Genomic DNA, 21362 nt, shown 5'->3' with positions numbered 1-21362 from the left:
AGTTAGAAATAATAACATTTAAATAATCATTAGAAATGCAAGATTACTTGTTTCTGTACTGTAGAGTAATGATCTGTTTCTGTGTTGTCAGGTGGCCATTAATGGGAAACATCAGTGTGAGAAGAGTATGAGGGGGGAAGTGTGTTACCACACTGAAGTCTCCTACACTCCACTCTGATCTTCACATCCATCCAATCACAGCGCTCAGAAGCTGACTCACTCTGTCTGATTTATCATTTCATCCAATCACAGAGCTCTGACACTCTTATACTCTGTCTGACTTATCATTTCATTTACAGTGACTGTGTTGTCATCTCCTCAGGATTTCAGCTTGAAAATTTCTCGGGTCACTTTCTCCATCTTTTAAAAATCTCAGAAATGATTGATGGATACATTCACCTGTGTAAAACAATGTACTGTTTAATTTTTAACCTTACTCTGTCTCTCAAATGTTTTTTTTTCTCCCCGAATAAAATGATTTATACCACCATATTTTCTTTCATTCTTATCAGTCAGCTCATATACTCAGGTATACCGTCCAGGTGTGTCTTTGAAGAATAATGTGAGAGTTGTGTATCTGTACTGTTAAACAGACAAACACATGTCCCTGATACAAACTTTACAATGTGACACCTCCACTTCAGGTTTTCACCTAAAGAGAAACATCAACTGTCCATGTGTCACCCCTGAAAATGTCACTGCAGTAATGATGAGTCAGATTTCTCTGCAGTATTCTGTCCTGTACTAATGAATCTGATTTTTATTACAGACATGGTGGAGATGAATGAGGACTAAAGTGAAATCATGTGAGACTGGCAAATATATAATTAGGGCTGACATTATACACACATGCGAAACATGTCTATGTCTATGCAACATGTCTATGCTAAAAGTGATGTATTCAGGACTTTGACAGAGAGATTTGTGTCCAGTGTAAAGTTTCCACAGCTTTGTACACATCACTATATTCAGTCTCCTTCTGCTCTGTCTGACAATTAGAATCAGTGAGGTTTGTTTTTGTGATGATGGAGACAGTAGAACACAGACACAGTCTCAATAGATCCTGAGCTACAACACACACGCACACACACACACACACACACACACACACACAAATTCACTCATATACACACACACAGCTACACACATACACACAAACACACACACATTCACTCATACACACAGACACAAACGAAAACACACAAACATACTAACTTAGAGCTACAGAAAGATTAAAATGAGACAAACAACTTCAGTGAAATGAGACCCTCAGACAAAGACAGGAAAACCACAGTGAAGGCTGGTAACTACAGCCACTGTCAGATACCTCACAGAGCTCTATGCACTGATTGTCTTTAGTAACTGATAAAAGACCAGACCTATATCATATCAAATAATCCTGCTAAAACAAACACAATCAAGAAGACAGGTTCAGTCTTTAAAAAAGAGAGCATTACTTAGCAAACTTTTTCATTTGCTTGAAGCTGATACTTTAAATGAGAAGTATCCTGAAAATGCACACACACAAGTGCGCGCGCACACACACACACACACACACACAGGGAGGCAGGTATGTCCTTAATGAGAACATTTGATTGTTACTCCATGAAGACCTTAGAGACCCCAAGTGATTCACCATAAATATGAGAGCAGAAGAACAACAGCAGTGAATTCAGTCACACAGACAAAGACATGAAACCCAGAGTGAAGTCATTCAGCTACAGCCACTGTTCTACTCTGTCAGACAAACTCCAGAGCTCTGAACACTGACTGACACAACTCCATTAGCCTGTCCTGCCCTGAGCTGACTCTGGATCAGTTTATTACAAACTGACTGATGTGAGGCCAGAATTCTGTGTAATGTGGGATGATGTAACCATGTCACAAACTTAGAATTAAACACTGAGGAGTACCTTTCATATAAGCATACAAATCTCATTTAAAATGAAGTCAGTTTGCCTCATTTCAGGTTAATTTTTGCAGTCAGTGAAAATGAGGCCTGGTGGCACTGTCACCATGGTTACTGATGAGATATGTTTTTCAGGTGTGACTCTTAACTCCAGCCCTGGAGATTGGAGCAACACCCAGGACTTTGGGTGCAAGACCCAAAACAAAACAACACCCAAGACTTTGGCCCCTTAAATGAGGTTTGCTGATGTTCAGCACTAAATAAAACTCTGTGTCCAGTGAGTCCTCAGGACAGGAACTGAAAAGTCCCTCTTAAAACACTGTGAAATACAGACCTACAAAAGCTTAGACATAATCCTGATTAACTGAGTTACAGACAAATGTCTTTGTTTGAATTTGGGTGTCGTTACAGTCAGTGTCTGCTACAGTCCAACCAATGAAATGCAACATGCAACAACATGTCTAAATATGTAGCCATCACTACTAACCCCGCCCCTAATTCCATTGAATTAGCGTTTAAAAATACAGTTAATTTTCTTTGATGTCATCCGGTGAACAGCTGCAACAGAAGACAGTGTCAAAGACCCCAGATGATTTCTGATATTCACCATCAGTCCCCAAGATGAAGAGGCTGTGTGTCACACTCACTGCTCTTGTGTGTAAGTAAACTCGTCTGTTCATTTGGACTCTCCACACTGTTCTACGACATTTCAAATTCTGAACAAAGCCAAGCAGTAATTGGTATCAGTTCAATATAGATGATTTTATCTTATGATCTGTATTATCTGTTATAGGTATAATTGTGTCCAGTCTGAAGAGGGTCTCTGGAGCTGTAGAGGAGCTGAGAGTCAGACCAGGAGACAATGTCACTCTGTACTGTGACCGTAATATTACAGCTGGATTATATATTTCATGGTTAAGAAACTGCTCTCATGAAAATCAACCTCGTCTTGAGATTTCTGCTGAAATGTCATGGAACCAAGACCGTTCACAGTTTTGTCGTTACATCCTTGTGTTTAATCCCTCTAATAACACCTATGATCTAATGATTAACAACATCTCTGACTCTGACCTGGGACTTTACTACTGTGCATTAAAGGAGAAAAAGGTCAAAGATACAAAAGGCATCATACTCAGTGAGGAAATTTATCACTATGGAAACACAACTATTCAAGTCACTCTCAGTGGTAAGAATGAACTAAAAAAAAAGCTATATTATGGAAAGAAATTATAGCAGATTTTGAAAACACACAGTCACTTAGGCACACACAGATACACACACAGATATATGTGCAACTGAATATTCCTAATGTTACTGTTCTTAAACTGAATGTCAGCTGTTATTCACTCTCTGCCTCATTGTTTATACATACATACGGGCAGGTCCAATGCATCAGTGTCTCACAAGAAACAACTCAATAAAATGAATAGTTCCAATACTTCATAGCTCTAAGACTTCTCTTTGGTGTGTAGTCTTTGAAAATATTAATTCAGCTGACTGGATCAGGACATTACAAAAATACATAATAAACCATACACTCTGAATGCCTCACTGGGGACATGTAAAGCCTGCATATTTTTTCAATATTTGGTCTCTTTGCATTCTGTATCAGTTGTCATGTATTCATTCTTTGGGCTTTGTGATATTAATCGATAAGGAGAGACATCTATATTTAGTTGCAGATCAGATGTATGAGAAGAGAAAAGACTGAGCTAGTGTGTAACAGTTTACTTACAACATTCATTCCTTTACTTACTCATTATTGTGATTTTTCAAAAAAATTTAAAGATTAATTAAAATTTGTCTTTATGTTTTATGTGTTTACCGTTAAATATCCATTATCCATATAATTTAGCATGCGTTTTCATGCATGATTTTTTTTTTTTTTTGCATGTGGATTTTTGCCACCAAATAACAACTTCAATGTACTTGGGTTTTTCTTTTATTTGTTTTCTTATTTTGGAAAGACAAACAAAATGAAACTATAAGTGGAGTAAAATCAATCATTTTCTGTCTATATGTTTATTCTCATCAAAAAACCCAGTGGATGTGTTTCTCTCTTTCTCTCTGTCCAGAACCCATCCCAGGTCCAGAACCCATCCCCAGTCCAGTGCCCCCTCACCCTGTTCTGACAGACTGGACTCTGCTGCTCAGTGTGTGTTCTGTGTGTGTTCTCTTTTCCTCACTCTTCTCCTCCATCTGTGTGTACTGCTTCTGTCAGAGGAGTAAAGGTATGTACTGACTTATCTCCTCTCACTCTCTCCCCCTCCTATATGGAACCCAACTGTGTCCTGGGTACTGGTGTCTTCCTCTGGGTCACTGACTGGAGAGGTGAAATGTCAGGATAAGACAATAGACCTCATTCATTGTTGAGTTGTGTGGTGGTAGAACTGAGTGAATAGCATTTTCTCTACAGTGTTGAAGAAAAGTTCTGGGCTGTGCTCATACAACCATCTGTTACCTCCTCAGTTAGAGATTTTAAGGGAAGGAGGATGATTAGATATGTGTTAGTTCCAGTTAAAATCCAGTATGACAGTCTCACTTTAGGACTTTGTTAAATAAAAGAGAAGAGTAATTGAGAATAAATGGGCTACACTGAGGAGAGTAAATAATAAAACTAAATAATAATAATAATGATGATAATACAAGTTTATTTAGAGCTCAAGATCACTGTTTATAGTCTCTAAGGGCTTTACACATCAATAAAAAAGTCAAATCAAAATGATATCATCCATAATTTAAAGAAAATAGATAAGTCTTTAATTTGGTTTTAAAGGTAGAGAAAATGCTTGGTTGTCAGCGGACTTTTTTTTAACTCTTGGAACAATTATCAGTTCAAAATCTTGAGAGCGCAGGGTACGAGGGGGGTTATAGGGTGTAATTAAGTCAGATAGGTAGGCTGGCACAAGCCCATGTAAAATTTTATATGCTAATAAGAGGACCTTAAAATCTGCCCTTACATGAATTGGGAGTCAGTGAAGGGAAGCCAGGGCAGGGCTAATGTGATCAAACTTCTTCATTCTGGTCAGAATTCTAGCAGCAGCATTCTGGACCAGCTGAAGACTATTGGTACTAGAGGCAGGCAGGCCAGAGTAAAGAACATTGCAGTGATCAAGGCGAGATGAGACGCATGCATAAACAATGGTTTCTGCATCAGCCATACTTAGAAAGGGCCTAATTTTAGCAATGTTACGGAGGTGATAAAAGGTGTTGGTTGTGTTTTTGGTACGAGTGACTAGCGAGAGACTCGAGTAAAAAATAACACCAACATTTTTAGTTGTCGAGATGATGTAGTTATCAAAATTTAGGGTAAGATCACTAAAAAGATGCTTATGCTTAGGGGGACCAGTGGCCTGCGTTAAGCATCAGGACAGAAGAGTTGCACTGAGGAATGTAAATGAGAATAAATGTCAAGTATACACTGAGAAACTGGGTGCATTTGCTGAACAATTCTTCACAGCGGTGAGATACTTCGTATAGAACACAACAAGGAGTAAATACACACAAGTTCGTGATGAGGTGATGAGCAGGTGTACATAACTGTTAGTCAGTGAGGTGAAAGTCGCAGGGTCCTAGCCATGTATCGTCATCTGACCTGAAACCTGAACATTGCGCGCTGGTTCGCCGAGCGAATTTATCGGATTGTGCTCTAGAGCAGCACTGTCGTTTGACGTTTTCAGCTGTAAAACGTGAACTTGCTATACCTTGACAATGGACAATAACGGCTTTTGCGACAAAACGAATTTACGGTTCAGAATGTGCTATGCGTTAAGAATAACTCATGACAGTGAGTTTGTTATTCTAAAGGACAGCGTTTATCGGTTTTTGCAATTGAGCTCAGTATTCTCAGTTAAATGTGCAGGAAGAGACATAGTGAAAAGGGGTTAATAACAATATAACGATTAGGAATTATTTGATTCTCAATGGTATAGCAGAGAAGGGGAGAGTTCGCTCTGTAGGTAAATTTTAATCTTCAGTTTTCCGAAACAAATGAAGAATCGCCCCCGATTTACTGAGGGAGGCACAAACCAGGTAGATTTAAAAATAATTTTTAGGTTTGTGCCTAAATTAAAACATGCTTTCACTAGGCGGTAAATAGTGCTTAAAGAAGCCGTTTCTCTTTAGTAAATCAGGCGTAAGGAGCTATTATAATGATTACAGTAAACTCCTGCTTCATTTTTACGCTCTCTGGCTGAATACAGATTCATCAGTTCTACGGCTCAACTCGATCCCCGGGGAAATCCCCGCAAATAAGTGAGAAATAAGAAATAAGATATAAATATATTTTTCGACGTTACAGCAGAGACAATGAACTTATAGCGTGTGTGTGTGACAGGGTGCGCCCCGCTGTCGGCGTGTCGGGGAGGAGGAATCACGATGCTGGGTTCAACATCGTGATGGCATATCTGCTAGTATAGAGTACTTACCAATAGGAGACCCTGGTCTCTTACATGACAGAGGAAATGTATGCTAGCCCTCACACTCTGAGATCGGGGTGTGACAAACAACACAGTTAAACCTGTGGGCAATGACAAGCTATTGGCTTAATGCTGTAATCTGTCTATGTAAAGACTAAGGTGTAAAGATTCCGTTAGAGTTGTCTTAACCGCTTCATTCCCCTTAAAGGTTAATGCGTTGCAAGACCCTGTCAGTTTTATTGTGGTTTAGCCACTGCAGACACATAGCAGGCATTTTCGCTCTCTGCTTGGTCGTCTCTGATAGCTGTACATTTCCTGTTTTTCTGGTGTTTATCACCCTCTCTCTCTCTCTCTCTCTCTCGCTCTCTCTCTCTCTCTCTCTCTCTCTCTCTCTTGCTCTGTTTCATTGTTTGCTGTTTGTAGTGGCTGCTGAACAACATTCAGATCTTTGTAAGTTGTTTCTGGGTCCAGCCGTTTTCAGTGGGTTGACTGAGGATTACATGCAGTCTGTGGTTTGACTTTCCATGGTCAGCAGAGCCGCTGGTTTGTTGCACTTTCCTGTGTGACTTTCCCTACTTTAGTTCTTTTATTCTGTAGTGCATGAAAACCCACACATATTGTTAGCATGTGTCTGTATGTGAGAGCTGGTACACAGAGTGTAGGAATCCAGAGAATTTTCTTATTTTTTGCATGTTTTTTTTGTTGCTGGTTCAATATATATATTGTGAATGTACAGTATGTTTCTGGGTAATTCTGTGATGTAGTAATTGTAAGCCCTGATCTGATGTCTATCGATGACAGTGTAAAATAATACATAAATATTGAGTGTGATTTAGTGACCTGTTCTTTATTTCTTGTTTGTTTGTTTGCTTGTTTGTTTATTTCTGTTTCATATTTGCTACATATATGACTGCATTGTAAATATGGAATCTCTCACTCAGGGGTCATGTTTTACTTTTATAAGTGAATAGAACCTCAGTGTTTGTTCTCCTCTCTTTCATCAGGTTTTTATTGGAAGGAGCAGTCAGGCATGGAAAACTGTTTCAAGGTAGTCTCTTTTAATGATATTTTTTTTAAAAAATCAATAAAATTGCAGCGTGATGCTTTCCTGTACTGTAGAGTAATGATCTGTTTCTGTGATGTCAGGTGATCGTTAATGGGAAACATCAGTGTGAGAAGAGTATGAGGGGGGAAGTGTGTTACCACACTGAAGTCTCCTACACTCCACTCTGATCTTCACATCCATCCAATCACAGCGCTCAGAAGCTGACTCACTCTGTCTGATTTATCATTTCATCCAATCACAGAGCTCTGACACTGTTATACTCTGTCTGACTTATCATTTCATTTCTAACGATTATGTTGTCAGTTTGTGCTTGCAAATCTCTCATTCACTCTCTCAATGCCTTAATAATCTCAGACATGACTGATTAAAACGTTCACATGTGTAAAACAACATTGTGTTTGGTGTTTAACCTTAACACTCTGTCGTTCTCTCTGAATAAAGTGATTTATGCCATTGTCTGTATTTCCCCTCTGTCTTTCCAACTGACATGTCTTACAGTGCACTGCTGAGTGTTATCTAGTGATTGTCTTTATCTTCATCTTTTTTCCTGCCTGTTTGTTTCCTTATGTGAGCTGTGTATTGCACAAGTCTTTACATTAAAAGTGTTCTTCCTTGCATGAGATTCGTGATAACCCTCTAAGATAATGAGATGTGGTCCCCTTTCCTTACTGACCATAGGGAAAATTCACAGTTGGTGGTAGATCATTCTCCTATGTGGCTCCTAAACTGTGGAATAGCCTCCAGTTAGAGTCTGGGATTCAGATACACACACTCAGTTTAAATCTAGGCTAAAGAGTTACCTATTCAGCCTAGCATTAAGCTACTTTCTATAGCCAAAGGGGTAGAGTTGGACCATGGACATGGATTTTTTTTGCCTGCATCTGTCACTACCAAGACTCAACACCATCATTTCTCACACCATTATTCTTCACACTACAGCCTGTGGTCTACTTGCGATACTGATTCTCAACCTGTGGAACTGACCAACCTGTCATTCTCAACCCTCTGCATGCTCCCAGTACTAACTATAGTATTGCTATACTCTCACAAGTGCTCAAAGACAAGCTGACCCTGATCTGATATGTGACAACATTGTTTATCAGTTGATTTATATTCTGTAAATTCTCAAACTCCCAGAATCTTCTATATCACAAATCTTCTATGCTGTAACCAGTTAAACACTGTGAGTAATTTTAAATGCCTTAGAAATAAGGAAACTCTGGTCTCTTTATGAATCAGAATTTGAATTTAAATTTTTATCGCTCACACAGCAATTTCACTTGTTCTCCAGAGTTGGACGACATAAACTGTCCCAGAGTGCACCTCACACTGATGAATTAACTGAGGAAGACTATGTCTCGCATGCTGACTTCAGCTGAAAGACTCACAGAAATGTCATATTTCACTGCCCTTGTCCTGTAAAGTACAGCAGAATCATGGTCTCCTGTTCTCTTCACATACTCACTGACTCACTCTCTTTTTTTAATATCATGAACCAATGCCAGACAGATTTAAATAAGGTTAGTAGTTTAATAATAACTATGATCTCAACAAGAAAATTAATCAGTAAAGACTAAGGAGCTAGATGGCACTATACAGAAGACATTTTTTTTTGTTTTTTTGTTTGTTTTTTTACAACATATCATTCAGCTTGTAGCCTTAATCATACTTGAAAATAACTGGAAGCAATTTAATAATCTTAAAGAATTATCCAGTGCATTTTTACAAAAACCTCTAATACTGTGAAGCTCCCTGTGACATTGACATCAGGTGTGTGTAGTATCATTGCTGGAGGCCTGATACTCTAAGGTCCTCTCCTGTTGAGGAGTTGTGATCAGCACTTCTACACTCGGCCAGTGTTGATTTCTGAGTAGGTACTGAAGTCAGGGTTCTGAACTCTTGGCTTTTTCCTGGGTTGTCTTTGCCTTCGGGTCTGAATGTCCAGAGCAGCGTAGCTCACCTCCTGTCCAACATGAAGATAAAGCACAGAAACAAAAATCTCCCTTTACCATCACAGTACAGTAATAGAGAATATTGCCTGACATGTCCAGTGTAATCCCTTATCAATAGTATTGACAAAGAAAAATATCTGTGCCTACAATTCATGTATAAGGAGAAATGTACCTCATCTCTGTTACTGCTCTGTCTGATTTCAGTCAGACTCTGGTCATCTCTGCTCTGGTCTTGCACTGTGGGTCAGGATTAAATTATGCATGAAAATCAAAGCTTTAAAACCAGGTGTATCAGTGTCTGTCAATCATCTGAAGTAACAACTTGTCTGAATGTCGGAAGGAGACACATTAGTATAATCAATCAGTGACATTAAACCACAAATTGCTCTGATTCAGACACAACACATCATGAAACTCTAACAATCTCTCTCTTATTGGGAGAATTTGAAAAACATCTAAAAACTCCATATTTGAATGGACTGAATGAATGTGAGCAGGTGGATTCAATTATAAATCAGGTTTGTTTTCACCTCTCCAGTCAGTGACCCAGAGGAAGACACCAGTACCCAGGACACAGTTGGGTTCCATATAGGAGGGGGAGAGAGTGAGAGGAGATAAGTCAGTACATACCTTTACTCCTCGGACAGAAGCAGTACACACAGATGGAGGAGAAGAGTGAGGAAAAGAGAACACACACAGAACACACACTGAGCAGCAGAGTCCAGTCTGTCAGAACAGGGTGAGGGGGCACTGGACTGGGGATGGGTTCTGGACAAAGAGAGAAAGATAGATACTGAAACTACGGATGAAAAATTTATTAAACATATAGAAGAGAAAAAACATATATACAGAAAATGATTTATATTACTCCACTTATAGTTTCATTTTGTTTGTCTTTCCAAAATAAGAAAACAAACAAAAAAAAAACCCAAGTACACTGAAGTTGTTATTTGGTGGCAAAAAACCCACACGCAAAAAAAAAAAAAAAATCATGCATGAAAACGTATGCTAAACTATACAAATAATGGATATTTAATAGTAAACACATGAAACAAAAAGACCAAATATTAATCAATCTTTAAAAATTTGTGAGAGATCACAATAATGAGTAAGTAAAGAAGTGAATGTTTTAAGTAAACTGTTACACACTAGCTGAGTCTTTCCCATTCTCATACATCTGATCTGCAACTGCTCTGACAAGATTTAAATATAGATGTATCTATTACACAATATCAAACAATGCCCAAAGAATGAATATATAACATTTGATACATAACACAGAAAGATCAAATATTTAAAAAAACATGCAGGCATTACATGTCCCCAATGAGACACTCAGTCTGTATGGTTTATTATGTATTTTTGTACTGTCCTCATCCAGTCAGCTGAATTAATATTTTCAAACACTACACACCACTGAGGAGTCTTAGAGCTATGAAGTATTGGAACTATTCATTTTATTGAGATGTTTCTTGTGAGACACTGATGCACTGGACCTGCTTGTATACAACGAGGCAGAGAGTGAACAACTGCTGACATTCAGTTTAAGAACAGCAACATTCAGAATATTCAATTGCACATATATGTGTGTGTGTGTGTCTGTGTGTGTTTCTGTGTGTGTATGTGTGTCTGTGTGCTTTCAAAATCTGTAATAATTTCTTTCCATAATATAACTTTTTTTAGTTCATTCTTACCACTGAGAGTGACTTGAATAGTTGTGTTTCCATAGTGATAAATCTCCTCTCTTAGTATGATGCCTTTTGTATCTTTGACCTTTTTCTCCTTTTCTGCACAGTAGTAAAGTCCCAGGTCAGAGTCAGAGATGTTTTTAATCATTAGATCATGGGTGTTATTAGAGGGATTAAACACAAGGATGTAACGACAAAACTGCAAACAGGAGTCCATGGCTTTCCATGAGTTTTCAGGAGAAATCTCAAGACGAGGTTGGTTTTCATGAGAGCAGTTTCTGAACCATGAAATATATAATCCAGTGTTAATACTAAGGTCACAATGCAGAGTGACATTGTCTCCTGGTCTGACTCTCAGCTCCTCTACAGCTCCAGAGACCCTCTTCAGACTGGACACTATTATACCTACAGGAGATGATACAATCAGATGATCAGATAGAATCGTAAGTATAGTATTGAACTGATACCAATTACTGTTTAGCTTTGTTCAGAATTTGAAATGTTGTAGAACAGTGTGGAAAGTCCAAATCAACAGACGAGTTTACTTACACACAAGAGCAATGAGTGTGACACACAGCCTCTTCATCTTGGTGACTGATGGTGAATATCAGAAATCATCTGGGGTCTTTGACGCTGTCCTCTGTTGCATTTGGTCATTGGATGACATCTGTGAAAATTGACTTTTTTTTTTCAAGACTACTTCAGTGGAATTAAGGGCGGGGCTAGTTGTGATGTCTACATATTTAGACATGTTGTTTTTTCGGAGCATTTCATTGGTTGGACTGTGAGGAACACAGACACTAACTGTAACACCCAAATTCAAACAAAGACATTTCATTTGTCTGTAACTCGGTTGATCTGCATTACGTCTAAACTTTTAACGGTCTGTATTTCACAGTGTTTTGAGAAGGACTTCTCAGCTGTTGTCCTGACGACTCAATGGACAGAATGTTTTAGTCAATGTTGAACGTCAGCAAACCTTGATGACGGTTACAGGCTCTTGGGTATTGTCTTGTTTATCTCCAGGATTTAAGAACCATTACTGAAAAACTTTGCCATGATTGGAGTGCCACCAGGCCTCACATTCACTGACTGAATTAATTAAACTGAAATGAGGTAAACTGACCTCTTTTTAACCAAGTTCAGACATGCAGGTTGTTTCTCATTTAAGGAATCGGCTTCTTACAAAAGAGGGAAGAGATGTTTCAGTGCTTTGTGAAGGGCTGTAGATTTGATGACAGAAGTGCAAATGTGGTGAATTATCAGTGGTGCTGGATTTGGACTGGATTTGAGTCTCTCCTTAACCATTTACCAGGAGACATATTTCATCTGTGGATGTATAAATTAACTATCAGAATCATCTGTCTACCTAAACACTAAGTCTGATTTGTGTTATCTATTAGAACCGTTAAGAATGAGCACACATTTAACAACTTTACACAAGTGACACAATGTCACATAGACTGGCAACAATTACCAGTGTGCTTATGTACATCTGTAGTGTTTATGTTATTGAACACCAATTATAATCATGTCTAGTGGTTTATCAGTGCTTTTGTAACAACTGACAGTTTTCTATAAATCGGTCAACGTAAGGAAGAAAATGTTATGATGCTACTGGAGTATGTTCATCCAGTGGTATTCAAAATGAAGGTAAACAGAAGGGTTGCATTTTTAATCAGGCATTTAACTGAGGTTTCCTGTGTAATGCTTTGTCATTTGGACAAGATGTATTATATAATATGTCGTAGATCTGATCTTTGATCAGTTACTAAAGACAGTCAGTGCATAGAGCTCTGTGAGGTATCTGACAGTGGCTGTAGTTGCTGGTCTCCACTGTGGTTTTCCTGTCTTTGTGGGAGGGGCTCATTTCACTGGTGTTGTTTGTCTAATTTAATCTTTCTGTACCTCTGAGTTACCACAAATGTTTCCATTAGAGAAACAACAGCCTCTTGTGTGGATGCATGTGTGTGTGTGTATGTGTGTGCGCATGTATGTGTGTGCGCGTATGTGTGTGTGCACGTATGTGTGTGTGTGTGCATGCATGTGTGTGTGTGTGTGTGTGTGTGTGTGCGTGTGTGTGTGTGTGTGTGTGTGTGTGTGTGTGTGTTGTGATCTATTACTCACTGTCTTCATCATCACAAAACAAACCTCACTGATCCTAATTGTCAGACAGAGCAGAAGGAGACTGAATGTAGTGATGTGTACAAGACTGTGGAGCTGGATGCAAATGGACAGTGGACACAAATTTCTCTCTCAAAGTCCTGATTAATTCACATCACAGCATAGACAAGGCGATACTTATTTCACAGAGTGTATGATAATTGAACAGGAACTAGCTTATGACTCCAGATGTTTTTAGTCATGAGTTTAGCAACTGAATGTTGCAGTGTTTGGATCTAGTCAGCATGGTTTCTTACAGATTAACAGCACAATTAGCAATTAAATGTGTAAATTAGCAGAGATTGGCATTGCCTTATGTTACCATCTTAAAAAGGAGGATATGGTGGAATTAGCCATGGCAGAGTGGTAGTGTGAAGTGGAATTTCGGTTGTCACTGTAGCCAGATACTGTATAAGAAAAGGATGGTTGGTGTTGATGGCCTCCAAGAAGTCAAAAATCTGTCACAGGCTCCACAGTACAGGACAGTGCACTGCAGAGTAATCTGACTCATCATTACTGAAGTGATGTTTTCAGTGGTGAAACATGGACAGCTGATGTTTCTCTTTAGTTGAAGACTTGAGGTGGAGGTGTCACACTGTAAAGTTTGTATCAGGGACATGTGTTTGTCTGTTTAACAGTACAGATACACAACCCTCACATTACTCTTCAAGGACACACCTGGACGGTATACCTGAGTTTATGAGCTGACTGATAAGAATTAAAGAAAATATGGACAATTCCATAAATCACTTTTTTTCAGAGAGAAAAGACACGTGAGAGACAGAGTAGTAAGGTTAAGAATCAAACATTACATTGTTTTACACAGGTGAATATATTCATCAGTCATTTCTGAGAATAATAAAAGATGGAGAAAGTGACCTGAAAGATTTTCAAGCTGAAATTCTGAAGATACGACAACACAATCACTGTAAATTAAGTGTTGAATAAAACTAAGAGTAAGTGAGTGTCTGAGCTCTGTGACTGGGTTAAATGACACTTTTAATGAAAAAAACAGTGCAACACACAACTCACACAAAGAAATAAACAGGGCCTAATGGGAACAGGCCTGAGAATATAAAGACAGAGAACAGACAAACACTAAATAACACTCAGCAGTGCACTGTAAGACATCTCAGTTGGAAAGAATTAGGGGAGATACAGATAATGACATAAATCACTTTATTCAGAGAGAGAGACAGAGTGTTAAGATTAAACACCAAACATAACATTGTTTTACACATGTGAATATATTAAGTTGCTTTGGATAAAAGCATCAGCTAAATAAATGTAATCAGTCATTTCTCATCATGAGATTTTCAAAGCATGGAGAAGGTGAATGAGAGATTTTAGAGCACAAACTGACAACATAATCATTAGAAATGAAAACATAAGTCAGACAGAATATAAGAGTGTCAGAGCTCTGTGATTGGATGAAATGATAAATCAGACAGAGTGAGTCAGCTTCTGAGCGCTGTGATTGGATGGATGTGAAGATCAGAGTGGAGTGTAGGAGACCTCAGTGTGGTAACACACTTCCCCCCTCATACTCTTCTCACACTGATGTTTCTCATTAACGACCACCTGACATCACAGAAACAGATCAGTTAGCTACACCATAAATAAAGATTTTTTTAAATCATAATTCACTATTTTAGAAAATATTTACAATGTGTTATGGTCTCAGAAAAAAAATGTTACAATACCTTAAATTGTGAGTCTTCCCGCTGATTAGAACCTGATCAGAAAAAAATATTACAGAGTCTAAAAAAGAACCTAAAATAAAATTATGTCTAAAGCATCAATTTTCACATGAAACAGAACAACTTTGGATTGGCACAAAATCAAAGCAAGAAAAAAACGTCCTTGTATGGGCCATTGTTGAGGTGTAGTTAAGGTGTCTTAAGCAACATATTTACTGAGTCCAGTTATGGGGTCACGTTAGAGATGAAAAGAATTTGGAACCCAAACTGGACCATTTCCACATCTGAGGAATTTAACAAATACTCAAAAACCCTCACTCAGATTTCCTAAACAGAGTGGAAGTGGCTTGTCTAAACCTTATTTTGGCTAAATAAAGAAACTTCACAACGTACAAGACTGAAGAGACCAGACTCATTTTTACTGTCACAGTAAACTGATATCTGGATATTCTTTAGATATTTAGCATTTCATCTAACAGCACATTATTTATGAAACTGCTAACAGACGTTGACAGTACAGTGTAAAGTACTGTCATTTAACTGCAATTAAAAATAAACATATTGAATAAAATTGTCCAATGCCACATTGCTTAGCAGCAAGCTGAAAGATTTGGGCTCATAAATCATGTATTCCATTTCAGATCAAATTTAAATCTGGATTTAAATGATTACAGTGTCTTACAGTCTGACTTACAGCCAAGCAAAAAAAAAAAGAATTTACAATATAGTTTTCTGGGGTTTTTTTTTTTAATTTCTTAGTATCACTCAGTTAACTGAAATTTTTCCACATCAGAAATAAATAGCTATTTTGTCATACATGTAGATATTTAGATTATATCCCCTAGAAAAAGAAAATTTCATGTTTGTGTTTCTCCCACATGTAATATATTACATATATGTTCAGGATGTTCCATCCATTAAAGAAAGAAAGAAGAAAAAGAAGAGAAGAAGAGAAAAGAAGGAAAAAATAAGGATCCTGTGTTAATTTTTCTCTGAGATGAGAGAGAAGTTGATTCCCAGAATCCTTTAATACTGAGCACTGATGTTCAAAATCAGGTTCTATATACTGACAGTGTTTAAGCGATCGTGTTTCAGACTCACCTTGTGTTCTACCAATGAAATATCCACATGGGAAGAGCAGAGCAGATGCCAAACACACACAGATCAACAGTGTGTAGCCCCAATCACACTCTGGCATGGGGGGGTCTGGACAAAAGGCAGTAAGATGTTTTGTTTGTATGTCAGATTTAAAGGTATTTTAAAGACTCATTTAATACACAGGTCAATCAATGTATATGTTTAGTGAATTAAACAACAATCTATGTCTCAAGAAACTGTAAAGGGTACTAGACCTCCCACCGTGTCAAGTAAACCTGGCATATGGTGGCAGATAAACGTGCCGGCAAACAACGAAGATGTTCCAATAAATGTATTCCTGAGATCTTAATTGGACAAAATGTGAATACTTACCAGTGAATCTGAGTTGAACAGTTGTGTTTCCATAATGATAAATCTCCTCACTGAGTATGATGCCTCTTGTATCTTTGACCTTTTTCTCCTTTAATGCACAGTAGTAAAGTCCCAGGTCAGAGTCAGAGATGTTCTTAATCATTAGATCATAGGTGTTATTAGAGGGATTAAACACAAGGTTGTAACGACAAAACTGTGAACAGGAGTCCATGTCTTTCCATAATATTTCAGTAGAAATCTCAAAACGAGGCTGATTCTCATGAGAGCAGTTTCTAAACCATGTAATATGTGATCCAGTGTTAATACTACGGTCACAGTGCAGAGTGACATTGTCTCCTGGTCTGACTCTCAGCTCCTCTACCGCTGCAGAGACTCCCCTCAGAGTGGACACAGTTACACCTAAAACAGGAGATGATACAATCAGATGATCAGATAGAATTGTACATCTAATGTAGACCTGATACCAGTTACTCTTTAGGTTTGTTCAGAATTTGAAATGTCGTAGAACAGTGTGGAAAGTCCAAATAAACAGATGAGTTTACTTACACACAAGAGCAATGAGTGTGACACACAGCCTCTTCATCTTGGGGACTGATGGTGAATATCAGAAATCATCTGGGGTCTTTGACGCTGTCTTCTGTTGCAGTTGTTCATTGGATGACATCTGTGAAAATTACCTTTTTTTTAACGCTAATTCAATGGAACTAGGGGCGGGGTTAGTTGTAATGTCTACATATTTAGACATGTTGTTTTTGGAGCATTTCATTGGTCCGACTGTGAGCTACATTGACACTAACACCACCCAAATTCAAACAAAGACATTTAATGTATCTGTAACTCAGTTAATCAGCATTACGTCTAAACTTTTATAGGTCTGTATTTCACAGTGTTTTGAGAAGGACTTCTCAGCTGTTGTTCTGAGGCATCAGTGGACGCAGTGTTTTATTTAATGCTGAACATAACCAAACTCGTTTGAAGGGCCAAAGTCTTGGGTATTGTCTTATTTATCTCCAGGACTGGAGTTTAGGACCACTGTTGAAAAACCATACCTTATCAGTAACCATGGTGACAGTGCCACCAGGCCTCATGTTTACTGACCGACTGAAATGAGGTAAACTGACTCCATTTTAACTGAGATTTACAGAACACAAATGGATATGCTTATATGAAAAGCATTCCTCAGAGTTTAATTATAAGTTTGTGACATGGTTACATGGTGTGTGTGTGTGTGTGTGTGTGTGTGTGTGTATGTAAAGGTTGTTTCTGATTTGATGAATCAGTTTCATAAAAAAGAGGGAAGAGATGTTTCAGTGCTTTGTGAAGGGCTGTAGATTTGATGACAGAAGTGTGAATGTGGTGAATTGTCAGTGGTGCTGGATTTGGACTGGATTTGAGTCTCTCCTTAACCATTTACCAGGTGACATATTTTATCTGTGGATGTATAAATTAACTATCAGAATCATCTGTCTACCTAAACACTAAGTCTGATTTGTGTTATCTATTAGAACCGTTAAGAATGAGCACACTTTTAACAACTTTACACAAGTGACAAAATGTCACATACACAGGTTACAACTACCAGCGTAATAATGCTCCAATGATCTATCATGGTGATATAACAACTGATGGTTTTCTATAAATCACTCAGTGTGTGTTATAAAACATTATAATGCAATTGGAGTATGCTAATCCAGCGATATTTAAATTAAGTTAACCAGCAGAGTTACATTTTTAATCAGGCATTTCATTAAAGTTTCCTGTGTAACGCTTTGTCTTTAAGGCAGGATTATAAAATCTGACGTGGATCTGATCTTTGATCAGTTACTAAAGACAGTCAGTGCATAGAGCTCTGTGAGGTATCTGACAGTGGCTGTAGTTACTGGCCTTCACTGTGGTTTTCCTGTCTTTGTCTGAGTGGCCCATTGCATTGGTTTTGTTTGTCTCATTTTAATCTTTCTGTACCTCTGAGTTACCACAAATGTTTCCATTAGAGAAACAACAGCCTCTTGTGCGTTTGTGTGTGTGTGCGTGCGCGTGCGTGTGTGAGTGTGTGTGTGTATGTGTGTCTGTGTGTGTGTGTGCATTGTGGTTGTAGATAAACGGCAAACAGGGGCTATTTTTGTGATCTGTTGCTCATTGTCTCCATCATCACAAAAACAAACCTCACTGATTCTAATTGTCAGACAGAGCAGAAGGAGACTGAATGTAGTGATGTGTACAAGACTGTGGAGCTAGATTTACACTGGACACAAATCTCTCTGTCCAAACCCTGAACAGATCACTTTTAGCATAGACAAGGAGACACAAGGAGACAAAAGGAGAGTGTATATATTAATTCAACAGGAGCTGACCTATGACACCAAACACGTGCTCTGGCATTAATTCAGCTGCTGAATGTCTCACTGTTTGGGTCTGGTCTGAACAGTTTCTTAAAAATGAAAAGTTTAATTCAACAATTAAATTAACTGTCAGTAGTTAACAGAGACTGGGGACATGTCTTTGCAGGGCCATGGTTCACAGACTGTAATTTAATTCAAATCAAATTATACACAAGGACTTTGAGAATAACTGAGAATGTACAATGGGCTAACCAGCCGTATCAAGCTAACAATCAGACTAAGTTGACATTACCCAGTGTCTCTGTGTGTCTGTGTGTGTGTGCGTGCATGTGTGTGTACACATATATGTTGGTACGTTTTTGGGGGGGTGTTACATATTTGTTGACAATCACTCGGGTGGGGGGGGGGGGGAGGGGTGTTGGGCTGGTGCCTACTTTTGTGACCATCAGAAATTTGTCACAGGCTCAAAAGTACTGACTCTGACTCATCATAGCTCTGGTAACATTTTCAGTGGTGAAACATGGACAGGTGATGTTTCTCTTTAGTTGAAGACTTGAGGTGGAGGTATCACATTGTAAAGTTTGTATCAGGGACATGCGTTTGTGTGTATAACAGTACAGATATGCAACTCTCACATTATACTTCAAAGACACACCTGGACGGTATACCTGAGTATATGAGCTGACTGATAAGAATTAAAGAAAATATGGACAGTGGTATAAATCACTTTATTCAGAGAGAAAAAAAACATTTGAGAGATAGAGTAGTAAGGTTAAAAATCAAACATACACAGGTGAATGTATCCATCAATCATTTCTCAGTTTTTAAAAGATGGAGAAAGTGAACTTAGAGATTTTCAAGCTGAAATCCTGAGGAGATGACAACACAATCACTGTAAATGAAATGATAAATCAGACAGAGTATAAGAGTGTCAGAGCTCTGTGATTGGATGAAATGATAAATCAGACAGAGTGAGTCAGCTTCTGAGCACTGTGATTGGATGGATGTGAAGATCAGAGTGGAGTGTAGGAGACTTCAGTGTGGTAACACACTTCCCCCCTCATACTCTTCTCACACTGATGTTTCTCATTAACGACCACCTGACATCACAGAAACAGTTTGTGTAACTACACCACAAACAAAGAATCTTATTTTGTTTGTTTGTTAGAAAACATTTTAAAAGTGTTATGGTCTCAGAAAAAAAATGTTACAATACCTTAAATTCTGGGTCTTCCCTCTTATTGGTGCGTGTTACAAAAAAAATATTACAGAGTCTAAAAAAGAACCTAAAATAAAATTATGTCTAAAACATACATTTTCACATTAAATAGAACAACCTTGGATAGGCACAGAATCAACGCGAGAGAGAAAAAATGTCCTGGTCTGGGCCATTTCTGAGGTGCAGTTAAGCTGTCTGGGACCAGTGCTGTGAACCATTTCCACTTCCGAGGAAATTAGCAAACTCTCAAAAACTCACACTCAGATTTCTTATAAAGGGTCGAAGTGTTTTTTTTTTCTAAACTTTATTTTGGCTAAATAAAGAAACTGCATAATGTACAAGACTGAAGAGACCAGACTCATTTTTACTGTTTTAGTAAACTGATATCTGAACATTCTTTATATTTAGATTTAGCATTTCATCTAACAGCACATTGTTTATCAAAGTGCTAACAGACACCGACGGTAAAGCGTAAAGTACTGTCATTTAACTGCAATTAAAAAATAAATGTATTAATTAAAACCATCCAACATCATGTTATCCAGCAGTAAGCTAACACATGTGGACTCATAAATCAAGTACTCCATTTCAGATCAAATTTCAATTTAAATAAAATTTTAAATGGTGTGGTGCCTTACAGCAAAAAAAGAATTTCACAGTGTAGTTTTTAAAATTATTTTTTAATATTTATTTATTTACTTACTTACTTACTTATTTTAAGTTTTCAGTATCAGTCAGTTATCTGGGGAGGGGAGGGGGGTGTTTGCGTTTTGTTTTTCGTATTTTGGTTACTCTCGTAAGTAGCCAAACTCTCGTAATCAGCCAAAAGCTAAATGTGCTGTTATATTCTCACATGTACAGATTATATCCTCTAGATGAAGGAACATTTTTTCCACATGTTTAATCTATTGCATATATGTCGAGGATGTGCCATCCACTAAGAATTCATGTAGTAGAAAGAAAGAAAGAAAGAAAGAAAGAAAGAAAGAAAGAAAGATGACAAAGAGGAGAAGAAGAGAAAAGAAGGAAAAAATCTGGATCCTGTGTTAATTATTCTCTGAGATGAGAGAGAAGTTGATTCTCAGAATCCTTTAATACTGATCACTGATGTTCAATATCAGGTCCTGTATACTGACAGTGTTTTAGTGACTGTGTTTCAGACTCACCTTGTGTTCTACCAATGAAGTATCCACATGGGAAGAGCAGAGCAGATGCCAGACACACACAGATCAGCAGTGTGTAGCCCCAATCACACTCTGGCACGAAGCGGGGGGCAGTGGGAACAGCAGTGGGGAGGGGGTCTGGACAAAAGGCAGTAAGACGTTTTATTTGTATTTCACATTTAAAAGCATTTTTCATACTCACTTAATACATAGTTCAATCATCAGTTTGATATGCTTAGTGAATTAAACAATAGTCATTGTTACAAAAAACTTTT

The sequence above is a fragment of the Chanos chanos genome, chromosome 1 (genome assembly GCF_902362185.1).
Source record: "Chanos chanos chromosome 1, fChaCha1.1, whole genome shotgun sequence".
Classification (NCBI taxonomy): Eukaryota; Metazoa; Chordata; class Actinopteri; order Gonorynchiformes; family Chanidae; genus Chanos; species Chanos chanos.
Note: the sequence above shows the minus strand (reverse complement) of the source record.